Genomic DNA, 13,603 nt, shown 5'->3' on the forward strand with positions numbered 1-13,603 from the left:
AATCTGATGTCATGTTTGCTGCAGTGACTGATTCAGACTTGAGATTTGAATGATTCCTTTACTTATAAATATTAAATGTTATATTTTTCTAGACAACTTTTTTATCTTGTCAGATCATTTTTTTAATTTGAATATTGTCCTCCAGTAGATCTGGAAGACATTCAAACTCCATATTGTCTATTGATTTCATCATCTAGATTGTTAGAATATCGACAAAATCAATCCTAGGACATACTTTTGCAGAACATCCTTACAGCTTTCTGGTTTGACAGCAGACTGGTTTTATTTTTTTTCCTTTCTGATAACACCAGCTAGCTCTGCATTCGTACCGTAATAGTTTCATCTGAGCTGTGTTTCTCTTGCTTATAAGAATGTCCTGTGATAGTCAGATGTCAAGATAAAAATACGTCATCTACTGGTTTTCATTATACTATTGTGGAAGAAACTGTTTTAACATACCTTGTTCTTGGCTGACTTGTGTCAGTTAGTGTAGAAAGCGTAAATGAGTATAGTTTGAGTACTTGTTCCAAAATATTTTTTAGAATCAAAAATTAATGGTCCTGACTCTGGTCAAGAAGTTTTTGCTGCTTCTCATCTTCCATCTCTTTCTTTTTAAAAATAGGTGTTTCAGCTTGCCAGTTCTCAAATATAACTACTACTAGTCTTGAGGCTACTTTTTAACATCGTATTAGTATAAGATTAATGTATCAATTTTAACATGTCTTATAGAGAACTCTTAGGGGCCCAGAAAACCTGTGAACATTGAACTTCAGGAAACTTACATCTTAACCAATTCTTTTATTTTAGTAGACAGAAATCTTTTGTCAGTGGTGTGAATACAGTTGCTTGTAGTTGCCATCAGTAGGGAATACTGAAGTGAAAACAGCCATCGAACAGTTCATTTCTAATGTCATCAGCCGTCAGCTGTTTTTCTTCCATCTTGCGTAACTAACACTAACCTTGTTTTGTTTTAATACAGGTGCACTTATAGAGCAATCTCTTCTTGTCAACTGCTTATTTTGTTTTCTTCTTTTGGTTCTGATATGGTCCCTGTGTTCTCTTGTTGCTTCTACTTAATAATTATTAAATAATCTGTCCTTGCTTCCATTACTTGTGTGCTTTTGTCTTCTGAGATTGATGAAGAGCTCTTTGTTGGTCAGGTTGGTCCCTTTTTACACTGCTATCCTTTCTTTCCATTGGCATAATTTCAGCTTGTTATCTTGATATCATTTATTTCAGAACTCCCAGGTCTCCTGTACCCTTTTCCACCCTTAGATTTTTCTCCCATGAAACCTTAATGAGCAGTGTTAGAAAAGAGGAAGCAGTGGAGAGAAGACTAAGCGCGTGAAGCTTTCAAAGTTGCGTTTAGGTGCTGTGATGTCTAGGCAGCTTGAGATTGCTCTACTGTCAGTATTAAAAACTGAGAATTTGGGGCATCCTGTTTTCCCTCCTCCACCTATGTCCCATCTGATTGCAACTGTAAGCCAAGGAGGCTATGCCAATCTTCCGCCACTAGCTTTTTTCTTTCTAATAAATTAATGCTTTTCTAGGAATAGCAAGGAGGGCCTTACTAAAAGCATAGGGCTGCATGTTTGTTGGCTCTCACTTCTCCCCGGGTAAGATTCACCCTGTAGCTTTTCTTCTGTGGCAGCTGTCAATCACACTATATTTTTCTTTCTCGGATGTTACAGAGCCAATCAATGGTGTTCTGAACTGCATTGTATCGCTGCTGCCTTTGCATGATGCTTTAGTAACTTCCTTAAGGTGTATTTCTAAGGGCTGCATTATTCAGAGGACAAAATTATCCTGCAAAATCGTTTGTTATTGATTATCCTTGGGAGAGCAGGAAACTAACCTAACCTGTCGTGCAGACATCCTAAGTTTGAATCTTGTCTTCATTTAATATTAGCAGGTTCAAGTCTGCCAAAGGACCTGGAATTGCATTAGTGATTAATCTGATCTTATCTGCTTTGCTGGTTAGGCTTAGGGAAAATACAACTTTTGGAATAAAAGGTGAAATTGTATTTTTCACCATCACATTTCCTAAGTATGCAGTTCAGCCTGATTGCAGCAGTGAAGTTGCAGAGGTTTTATGCATCTGTCTGTTCCTTTTTCTTTGTGTTATTTCACATGAACCGTTTGTATCAAATCTTTCTCATTACATCTGTCACCATGAGCCGATTCCCTCTCTCTGAATTTCAGTCTTCCTTTTCACTGTGCCCTTTCTGTTTTCCATTAGGCTCAAAACATTGTATTCTCTACTGCCTTCCCTCTCCTGTCATTAGTTGCAAGCAGCTTGGCCTCTAAAACTGTCATTTGAAGACTCCTTTTAGTTTTCTAAAAAATTCTGTTCAAGGCTCTTCGTTTCTGAAAGCTCCTTCCAACAGCTCTGCTTCTTTGGGCTCCGTTTTGTAGCAATATTCCACTCTAATGCTTGCCTTTAGAAACTGAAGCAAGTACAGCATAGAAACCAAGGGAATTCCTTTTTTTTTTTTTCTCTTTTTCCTTCATTTTTTTCTCCTTGCTTCCTCTTCGAATGGTTGCCTAGTTCAGTTGTGATTGGATGCACTTGGAATCTTCTGCTTTCTTAATAGTAGCAGAAAGTAGTGTTTCCTTTCCAGCCTTCAGACCTGCCAGTCTCTCTTCCAACAGTTGTTGCATTGATAAAGCTTAAGGTGGCAGGGTAAAGATAAACTTGATTCCTTGTTCCTTCATACCAAATGTGTCTACCTGGGTTATAAAGCAAGAAACGTACCATTAGGCCCAAATACTAATTACGTTTAACCAGCAACTGAGTATATGAGAGTCTTCCTTGTCCTGATGCCTGATGAGATAGGAAAAGTTAATGTTTTGCATAAACTATTAATTTACAGTCCTGTTTTGTGGCTACATATTTGGAGAGGTCTGCCACGGGAAGCTGAGCAGCAGATCAGACTCTAAGTGAGGAAACCCACAAAAAAACCCAAATAAACAAAAACCAAAAAAAAAAAAAACCAAACCAGATTTTTTTGCTTTTATATCTATTACAGGAATGACTGCTTGTACTTCAGGTTGCAAGGGCATGCGCTCAATGGCAGCTTCTCCCTAAAGTATCAGCAGTCGGTACAAATATGGCCAAAAAGCAGAGGAGGATTAAATGGTTGATTTACCCGGCTGTGATTGTGACGGGAGAACAGTATCTGACTCCTTAAGTCAAATCTGGTGTCTTTCTGGCTACACCAGGCTGAGTATTCAGTTTGACAAGTGGTGCTTGAACTTGGTTTATGCTGAAATGCTGTAACTTTTGGAAAAATTGGAAACGCTTTGCTGACTTCAGAAAAGCGTACTCTAGAGTCTTCGTTGGGAAGTGGGAATGCTGCCAGCTTTTTCTAAAAAAGCCTGAAGTTCAGATTGTTGAAATAATAAGTAATGAGCTGCTGCTGTATGCTGAAGCCTGTATGTAACATGATGTGGCGTGTGAGCCTTGAGGACTCCAATTCTGTCCTTGGTGTTAAGATTTCTTTGCATTTTGTGATTGGATTCTGGTGGTTATGAAAATTAGCAAGGCTATTACAGGGTTACATCTCATTAAATACAGTATTTAGGTGAAAATGTGTGTGTGTTTTCAACAGATGGGTAAAAACATTTTAGGGAATATTTTCCGTACAGACTGTAACAAAGAAAGGACATGAAATAAATACTTCAGAATTTGCCAGATCTCTGAGATTTTCTTCTGCTTCATGTTTTATTCTTCTGTGGACAACCTTGTCTGACTGATTGCTAAAGCTGGCATCCCTTACCCAAAAATCTGCATGCGTTAATTGAGCTTAAGGAGAACATCATCTTTCTTTAAATTTTTATCATCCCTAGACTTTAAAATTAAAGCAAGAGAGAGAAGTAGATTCACTCCTTGCACTGGTTTGCAACGACCAAGCTTTGGCTTGATATTCTGACCTTGAGAGTGCCCTTGTCATGTGTCCCACCCCCAGTTGTACTTGAAATGCTGATGCGAGTGACTTGATGCTGCGTGAGAATGGGTACAGACCACAGCAAGTGGGGCCTTATGTGGCTGGTGCCTTTTTGAGGAGCTGAGGAGCAACCTCTACTTCGTTTCTGTCTTAAATTTCAAAGCTGATGCCGGGGTAAAACAAATGCTTTGCAGCTTAACTGTCTGCCTGCTTTGTTCAAACTGTAACTGTGTTGCGCGGTTTGAAATACAGAGCCCTGGGAGTCCCTGGGAGTCCGCTTCCTGATTGTCTTTTTGGCTTTCGCAGAGCCCTGAGTGAGGCACACGCCCTGTGGGTCTTGTACCAGGGGCTTGTGGTCGCTGGCTAACAGTGGCACGGAGTAAGTCCTCCCTCCAGAGGTTTGCAATCTAAAGAGACAACGTGTATCGCCATCTCCCCATGGTTAGAAATGCGCGTCTGAATGCCTGGAGAGGCTGAGGAGAGACTTCCCTTTTTGCAGGAAAACCCTTTCTGTGGGTGCTGTGAACCGGCTCGGTGATTTTTTCCCTGAAGCGGCGCAGGAAGGACTCAGCTGCCCAGCTGGGAGGGGTGAGAGATGGTACATCTCTTGGAGCTGTGGTGGAGGCAGGGACATCAGCTGACACATCACATCATCTGGGATACAGAAGAGGATGCGTTTTACTGATGTGAGTGCCAGCTCATTCCCAGTGTAACGCAGGATCTCAGTGGTGGGGGAGAGGGAAGAATAGGAGATATGAATTTCTGTTTTATGGGACTCAAAACCAGCATATTTCTTAAGACTTTCAGTATTTCAAACTCAATTTCAATATTCAGTGTTTTCAACATTTCTCTGTACTACAGTAAAATCTATGAACATTTTTAACATGAGACTTGGAGGAGCTGGGAACTGAACAAACCCCACTAGCCCTTTTTGAGCCCTACGGCTGTTTAAGTAACTTCAGCTAGCTTTCCTCTCTCAGAATCACATTTTGTCCTTGTCTTTGTCCTTTCATGCTTTTGCCTGTCATATACCAGGCTTACGTGAAGCTGGCTGTACTGATTCCCGCGGTCAATGTTCCCATTATCGGATTTTGTTAGAACAACTTTGCTGGTTCAGAAGCAAAGGAGAAATTTGGCTTGATCAGGATGCCCATGTGCTGCCTATAAAACACCCAGAGAGTCTTGGGCTCTATTCCTACCTGGTTTGTGCTGATAGAAAGAGGAAGGCACTGTATCACACAGCCAGAGCTCCACTCTCACGTCATTCCATAAGGCTTCTTTCTCCAACTGCGGTAAAGTAAATGCAAAATAACATTATAGGCATTTGGAGTACTGTGTCCAGTTCTGGCCTCCCTGGTTCAAGGACAGGGAGGAGAGGGTACAGCAAAGGGCTACAAAGATGATTAGGGGATTGGAACACCTCTCTTATGAAGAAAGGCTGAGGGACTTGGCTCTTCTCAGTCTGGAGAAAGACCACTGCGGGGGGATCTTATCAACGCTTATAAATACTTCAAGGGTGGGTGTCAGGAGGATGGGGCCGGGCACTTTTCAGTGGTGCCCAGCAACAGGACAAGGGTGGTGGAGTCTCCGTCTCTGGAGACATTCAAAACCCCCCTGGACGCGTTCCTGTGCAACCTGCTCTGGGTGACCCTGCTCTGGCAGGGGGTTGGACTAGATGATCTCCAGAGGTCCCTTCCAACCCCTACCATTCTGTGATCAGCTGCTGTGTTCAGAGGCTGACTAGGGGTCTTGTTTGTTCCTGTTCAGCTACCTAGGGTAACAATATAGGGTTCTTCATCTAAGACTGTTAATCCTTAGAGCTTGATAAAGGAAGTTTGTTTATCATTCCTAGTTGCCTGATGCATAAAACAGTGCTTGTTCTAATCTTCATTCCCTTCTTTCCCTGCTGATTGCCTCTAGGCTGATACTTGCCGTCCTTCAGCCTGCCTGTACTCTCTGTCATTGCCAATTGCTGTCTGAATATAGCCCATGTGTTTGTCAGAGCAAGAGGGCTATTTTGAATGGGTCAAATTAAATCAGAACAATAGACCAAAGCAGCATTTTCAGGCGCCTCCTGTGTACAGGATTTCCCTAGGAACAGTACTGCACACTGACACATTTCAAAAACTTAACAAGATGGCTATTTCCAAACTGATGAGCATCTGTTGGGAGGTTGCCAATGACACAAGTGACAATTAGATGTCCATGTGCCTCTAAATCTCAGGAAAAAACAGCTGCATTGTACAGCCTACAGGAGTAGTGCTAGGTCCAGCTTTATTGCAGACCGCAGGGACACTTGGGCTAATCAGTGCTTGGGAAAAGAAGGGAAACCAGGTGATGGAGTGACAAGGCCAAGCCCCTCCATCATTATCTTCCATGATTATAATGAATCACCCTGTGTTGAGAATTGCCACACTTTTGTGCATAGCCCCATGCCTCAAGAAAGTTCCTGCCTATAAATTAATTGTTGTCCCGTAAGTTCAAAATTTGGATTATTTTTTTTTGGTTTCAACTTTATTGATAAGATATGTCTGTGCTGTTTTATCCTTCTGCTTAGGCTTTTGCTCCTCTGTTAGGTTCATGAAGGAGCAGAGCAGGTTTGATTAGTTTGAGAGTCATGTGGAAAATTGAAAAGACACCATCACAAAAGGTCTCTCTTTCAACAGAAATTGGCTGTGTCACCATAAAACCTTTCTCAAAGAGCTAATTTGCAAGTGTTGATAGTTTGTTGGGTTTTGTTGTTATTGAAAGCATTCTGGGTTTGCCACCCCAGTGTCTCAGGCCAAAAATTATTAGAGGAGCTTCCATATGTCATCTATGACTTGAGACATTTAGAGAGAACTTGATTTCCCTCAGGAAATATTTTTCAGATAATTCTGCCTGAAGATAGACTGGTATGTGACTTCTTTGTGGCCTTTCTTTTTTTCTAGATTCTTATAAATACTCTCTTCCCTGGAGTAAAGAATATTAATATTTCAAATAAATACTCTCTTTCTCATAACTGCAGTCATCTTTTTTAGCCTGTCCCTTCTTTCACCTCCTGTAAGCTGCTGTTCTGTGCTCTGCCTTGAGTCTCCTGCTCAGCCAAGCCAGCTCCTGTTACACCCACCCGTCTTCCTGAGTATCAAGGTGGGCCCTACCCATGCTTGGAGAGTGCTGTCTTTAAAGTCTTCCCTGCTTGCCTGAGATCTTTACAGAGCTGCCCCGTGGGATCCCACCTGCCAATTCCCTGAACAAGCAGCAGTCTGCTCGCTTGGAGTTCAGGGTCTGTGCTGTGCTGGACTCCTTTCTCACTCATCACGGGGTCTTGGATGCCACTATTGAATGGTCACTACAGCCATTACTGCCGCTGACTATCGTATCTCCAGCTGGCTCTTCCTTGTTGGTGAATGCTGGAGAGTTTGGCCCTGCTTGACGCACCCAGTCCCTGTATCAAGAAGTTCTCCCTGACACCTCCAGAAATCTTTAGCACTTGGGTCCTGCTGCATTGCCCTTCCAGCAGATGAAAGGAGGTTAAAGTGCCCCAAAGAACAAGGGTCTGTGGGCACAAACTTGAATAAAGGAAGTTCCATCTAAACATCAGGAGGAACTTCTTTACTTTGAGGGTGGCAGAGCACTGGAACAGGCTGCCCAGAGAAGTGGCGGAGTCTCCATCTCTGGAGACATTCAAAACCTGCCTGGACATGTTCCTGTGCAACCTGCTGTAGGTGACCCTCCTCTGGCAGGGGGTTGGACTAGATGATCTCCAGAGGTCCCTTCCAACCCTACCATTCTGTGATACGAGGCTTGAGCTGTTTAAAGAAGTCTTTGTGTTTGCCCTCACCCTGATCAGGTGAGGTGGCACCCTCCCATGCGATGCCACCTTCACCAGTCTTTCCTCTGATAGTGACCCATGAGCCCATATTCATGGAAATGCTCTGCATCTCTGAGCTGCTCCTATGCACAGAGAGCATCTCCCCTTCACCTCTTCACTGCCTGTCTTACCTGCAGAGCTGGTACCCACCCACGCAGGTGGTCCCAGCAGCTCTCTAGTCCTGCAGCGATGGCACAGCCCTGTGACCCCAGTGGAGTGCTCATCCCTCCAGAGTCTTTCCCAGGCTGTGTACACGTGTGCACTTGCATGCTAGATGAGAGATGCCTTCTTTTACCCTCTTCCTGATGTCCCTTGTTCTCATCACCCTACACACTTGTCTTTCTTAAGCATGTCAATTTTGACACTTGTCTTGGTTTAAAATAAAAAAAGAATTAGATTATTTTTACAGACCTGAAGTGTTTGTTTATCTTCAAGCCCAAATTTAAGTCTTTTTCCAGGTTAAGTTCCTTACCTGGGTCTCTAGCTGCTGGCACTCGGAAAGATGAACGTGATCAAAACTTACACAAAGTGTGGACTTGAGGCAGGGGGGCGCATCGAGCTGATGTGAAGCTTCTGTCATGCCAGTGTGCCTGTACCCCTCACTCGTGTGCTGTCACTTCTGCCTAAGAAACATATCATCAGCGTGTGAAATTGCAGTGTAATGGTGGAGCTGGAGTCTGCCGTGCACAGGAGGTGGAGGGAGCATCTGAGTCTGTTTCAGAGATAATTAAAGAAAACTGTTGCCTGACTGTAAAAATGCAATTCTCTTCATTGGCAGGAGAAGGTAAAAATGTTTTTCTCCTGATGGGGAAGGCAGCTCTAGGTCTGTGGGAGAGTCGGGGCAGAGGGAGGTGTGCTGAACGTCTCAGTGGGGCAAGAGATTCTTGTAGGAGCCAGACGAAAAATGAGATTTAGGAGGCAAAAACCTCAAAGCAACTTTTGGGCTCACGTTATAGCTTAGAGTGCTACTCATTGAAGATCCTATTTGATTAAATTTGCATGAAGTATCCATTTCCCTTCCTAATTATGGAGCTGGCATAATGATTCAAGAATATCCATGGACTATTTATGAAGTGAAATTTGTGAAGAGAAAGCTATGAACTATATTTGATTTGTTTAATTTATTTGACAAGCTTTGAGTCTGACCCAGCTTGGGGGCAAAGAAATGCTGGCAGGGAAAGAGAGCTCAAGGCCTTTATCTTCACTGAATTATTTCTGCCAGCAAAGAAAACCTTTGGCTCTTCAATTATTTCGGTTCCAGCCTGATGTTTGTTTCCTATCGCCCAGTGCTGGATCATCTGACTTGTCATACAGGATCGTGGTTGCTTTTTCCTCTTCTACCTAATGCTAGAAATGAGAATCTCGATTCCCCTCCTTACCTGACAGTCTACCAATGAGGGTATTTTGACAGGAAATGTTGAAACTGTACAGAATTACCATAAAATCCAGTATCGGAGGAAAGTGATCACCCCTGACAGCTAGGGCACAAACTGGAAATAGGTCTTCCAGGCTAACGTGTCTTGGGACATCGCTGATGCTATTACGGAGTAGCGCAAGTTGGTTGGGCACGCAGGGAGGGTGTGAACGCCAGCATAAACAGTTAGATAGAAGGAGACAGTAGTGGCCAACACTTGGCTCGTGGGCAGCTTTTCTTCCCTGAAATGACTCACTGGCACTATTCAGAGTCAAAGGAAATAAAAAAGTTGCAGGAGAGCCACAGCTTTCTGCTCTGACAGGAAGCACAAAGTTTGCCACAACTCCTTGCTCCTTCTGCCCTGATTTATCCCAGAATTGTTGAGATGCCGTGATAGCTGATGCCGATTGCTTCTGATCACTGATTCATTCTCTTAGACAGGGTAAAGCGTGTGTACTGATTAATGGATAAATAGGATGCATTGGCTGTCCTGAGCCTACTGATCATGCTTGTATACAATCATGGAAACAACACTTCTCCTTAAAAGAGTATGACTAGAATTGCAAAGTCCAGCACTCAAAAGGCTCAAAATGTCAGTTATGCCCAAAGTGATACTTAGCCTTTATTCAGCCCATTTATGTATTTTTCATACCATAGTATAATCTTTAATTACACGCTACATGGAATTTCTTACGTTCTAGCAGCAAGACTCAAAAAGTATTTATCCTCCTGTAGTCAGAGGACTGTTTGAAAGAATATAGCTTTTTTCCAGGAAGATTTTTGGTGCCAGTATTTAGCTGTCAAGAGGGCAACCTGTCACTTCTGCAGTACAGTTCATGCTTTTAAGCTTTTCATAATAGAGTTGTGCAAAAAAAAACATCTAACAATGAGTTGCAGCCACAGGGAGGAAAGTAAAGTGAGACTAGTGGCTCCTGTTCAGCTGGTTGTTAAAAATTTCATGATAGCATCGATGACACCCACACACAGTTCCTCTGTTCTCTGTACTGAAGTACTCTTCTGTTTCCTGGCTGGCGCCAGAGAGGCACCTGTACGACAGGCAGACATACCGGTGTGTGTACTGGTTGGGCTGGACTTCATGCCACATAGTATTTGCTTTATGTTGGACAGACTGGGAATGAAAAATCACTATAAAGCCCACAGCATATATATATATATATAATTTTTTTTTGAGTGCGTTGCTCTTATAGACCTACATTGGTTTTCTTCCAGTTCATTCTTGTTGTTCTTACTCCTCTAATTTTCCTTCCTACTTTTCTTTTATTCATAAGTGCTAATTAACTGTGCCTACGAGCCGTAACGCTTTCCTAATGAACAAGCCACGGGCTTTGTGAAAGTACCTCAAAAGACGTGGAAAGAACCGCTTCCAGCTGAGCCGAACGCAGCACATCTCCTCGTGTCAGCCAGGCTGGGAGAGAGCGGCTCCGTTTAACAGCCTTTGGGAGAGTTGCCGATGCCGTGCAATTAAAATAAAGCCTGCGAGCAGCGAGAGCGTCAGGGCTCAGCCACAGCATCAGCAAGGGGGGGAGTTCCTTGCTGCGAGCTACGCAGGTGAGAGCGTGCCAAGAGGAAAGGTGCTTCCCGGGAGCCTGCGAAGCTGCGCCGACTCCGACTCGCGACATCGTCCTCCGACCTTGCCTGGAAATACACCACATTCGAGAGAAAAGAAAAACATCTGAGGACAGAGTGAAAGGAAAGCGTTGCAGGGAAGAGCCAGCTCAGCTGGAAGATGTGGGGTTAGTGTAATTGGAGGTGCATGGAAGCGCCTTCCGATGAAGGAGACTTTACATGGAGAGGAAGGATTAGTCCTTTTTGGGAAAAGGCAAAATGGGTGGATTTACTGCCTCCACACTAACAGCAAATGAGATGGGTCTGTGTTTCCATCCCTTCTTTTGCAGGCAGAGTCAAAAACAAGACAGCTCTTCAGAGCTTTTACGTGCTGCAACATAATAGACAAAAAAATGGCACTGGGAAGAAACCATCTAATTCACAGTGTTTCCTTATTTTTTATGCATTTTTGATTAAAATGTTGAACTGTATTTACAGTGTTAACATAAATACAAGTAATGGGAAAGAGAGAATAGAAATGGACTTCCATTGGGAGAAATTAAAATCTTTTAATATAATACTAAATGAAATTGTTGTTATGAATCATTGTGTAACAGAGAAAAAAAGAAAGAATGTTTGATTTGCAGGAGTTCCTGCTTACCATTCATGGCAAATGAAGCAAATGCAGTTTTATTGCATGAAGGAACAATCTTCAACTGGCTTGAACTATTATGCACTCCCATGTGGCCCGGAGGCTAAATGAGACATGCAGCGAGAATGAATGTTATGTAAAATAGGCATAGGTTGAGGGAAAGCTGCAAGAATGAAGCTGCATGGGGCTGAAAAATGCCTTTCCTAAATTTCTCCATTTCTTGCACTTTGCCCACAGAACAGGGCCTGGAAGGAACCCAGGAACAACATGTCTCGGGTTGAGCTCGCTCTTCTGTACGGAGAGCAGCAGCCGTGCCAAGCGACAGCAAGGAGGGAAGGGGAGAGCTGGTGGGGTACAAAGGAGGACCAGGACCTCCTCTTTGGCTGTCAGACCAGTGTTGGACTTTTTGTTCCCCCGTACTTGTTGAAATCACAGCAGTTCTTCCTGTGGAAAGGCGAGTTTGCTGAACACAAAGAATGAACGAAAAACACCGCGTTTGGGCATGGAGCTGTTATGTCACACATTCCCCTCACCAGCTGAGAGTCTCCAATAGCATATGCCACACACATATTTCCCTTCTGTGGTTTCAAAATCACTTTTTCTCAGTTAAATCCACCTTGGGAAAACATGACAAATATGAATCTTTCATGATTCTTCGGTGCTTCTTTGGACTTAACGCTACAGTCTTGTTCGCAACATGAAGCAAAACAAGGTTAGTGCAACACTGACTTTTCCTCATAATGCTTTTTTGTCTGTGAACATAAATGGAAGAAAAGCAAAGCAATAAACAGCTTTATAGAATAGCTTCCACCAAAGGGGTCTTTATGTCAAAGAAAAAAAGAAAGATGAGGTTAATAGAGTGTGTGGTCACACCAAAAATGTACACTGTGACTTTCTGTTTGATTGGTAGGCTGTGCTGCAAAAGCCAGCATTAAACTTGATTTAGAAAAGAAACACACAGGGAGGAATATCTAGGCAGAATAACCTGACTACCAGCCTCGTGATTACATTTGTAGCCTGTAATTTTTTTTCTAAATCATCTTTAAGAACAAGAAATATTCAAAAAGTATTATTAAAAAAAAAAAAAAGAAAAAGGAAAAAAGCACCCACAGAAAAACTGACATAACGAAAACAGCAACGAAAATAATAAAAGTAAATCAAGCTGAGCACAGTGCGGTGTGCCTAAAAGCCCAGGCTTTGAAAGTAAATTGGGATAAAAACAAAGTCTGGGTTTTTCCTTTTCAAACTGTTCTACACTCAACCTCTTTGGCTTGTACAACTTGCGCTTTTATATTCTTATTTAAGAGGGCTTTTTTATCCTAAGACATTATAATTCCAATATTCCAATATTCCTGCTGCAGTCTCTCAAGTTGTTTAATAATTCTGTGGTTTAATTATTGAAATGATTGCAATCTACATTCAGTAAGTGCAGCAGCACGTTGGTGATTTGAAGGGTGTGATATATGTGTATTCTCAGCAGTAGAGGAAACATAAACAGTATCAGTCATGTTGGCTCCTCCACATAAATCAATGATGGGAGAGAGGTTTTTTGGAGGTCTAACAACCCGAAGAGCATTTGACACCCAAATTACTGTATCAGATCCTCTTCTCTTCCCCTCTATGAAGTAAAATTTCTTCAGCACATCAATTTTTGCTACTGAATTTTCACAATCATCTTAAGTTCCTCACAGTGGGTACATGCAGACCCCCAAAACCTGGGCAGGATAGAGTTGCACAACATTTAGCTGAAGCTGAAACCAGTTTGGGATATTTCTTTATCCCCCCTACCAGTAGGACCTGATCCTTTAGTTTAACCATACCTCAAGGGAAAACTTAATATCCCTATGCATTGCCTAAAATCACAGTGGATGAGCATCGAAATGGGAAATCCTGGTTCAAGTTCCTTTCTCCATCCCTATAGCACAAGCCAGTGCCCTAGGACATCCTGGGACAGTGGGTGCTAAATCCCTCTGAAAAGTTGACTTTGCATGACCTAATTAGGGGTCATGTTTTACAGTAAAATTCCTGGATTATGTTAAAATAGGAATTGAATGCCTTAAATCTCCTCTTTACCATCTGGTAAAAGGAATTCCTCTTATGTTTTTGCATGCAAAGTGCAGCACCTTCAATAGGAAATACTGTTGGAGCCACCTTTCTTCTCCTTCCACCTG

The sequence above is a fragment of the Rissa tridactyla genome, chromosome 1, assembly GCF_028500815.1.
Source record: "Rissa tridactyla isolate bRisTri1 chromosome 1, bRisTri1.patW.cur.20221130, whole genome shotgun sequence".
NCBI lineage: Eukaryota > Metazoa > Chordata > Aves > Charadriiformes > Laridae > Rissa > Rissa tridactyla.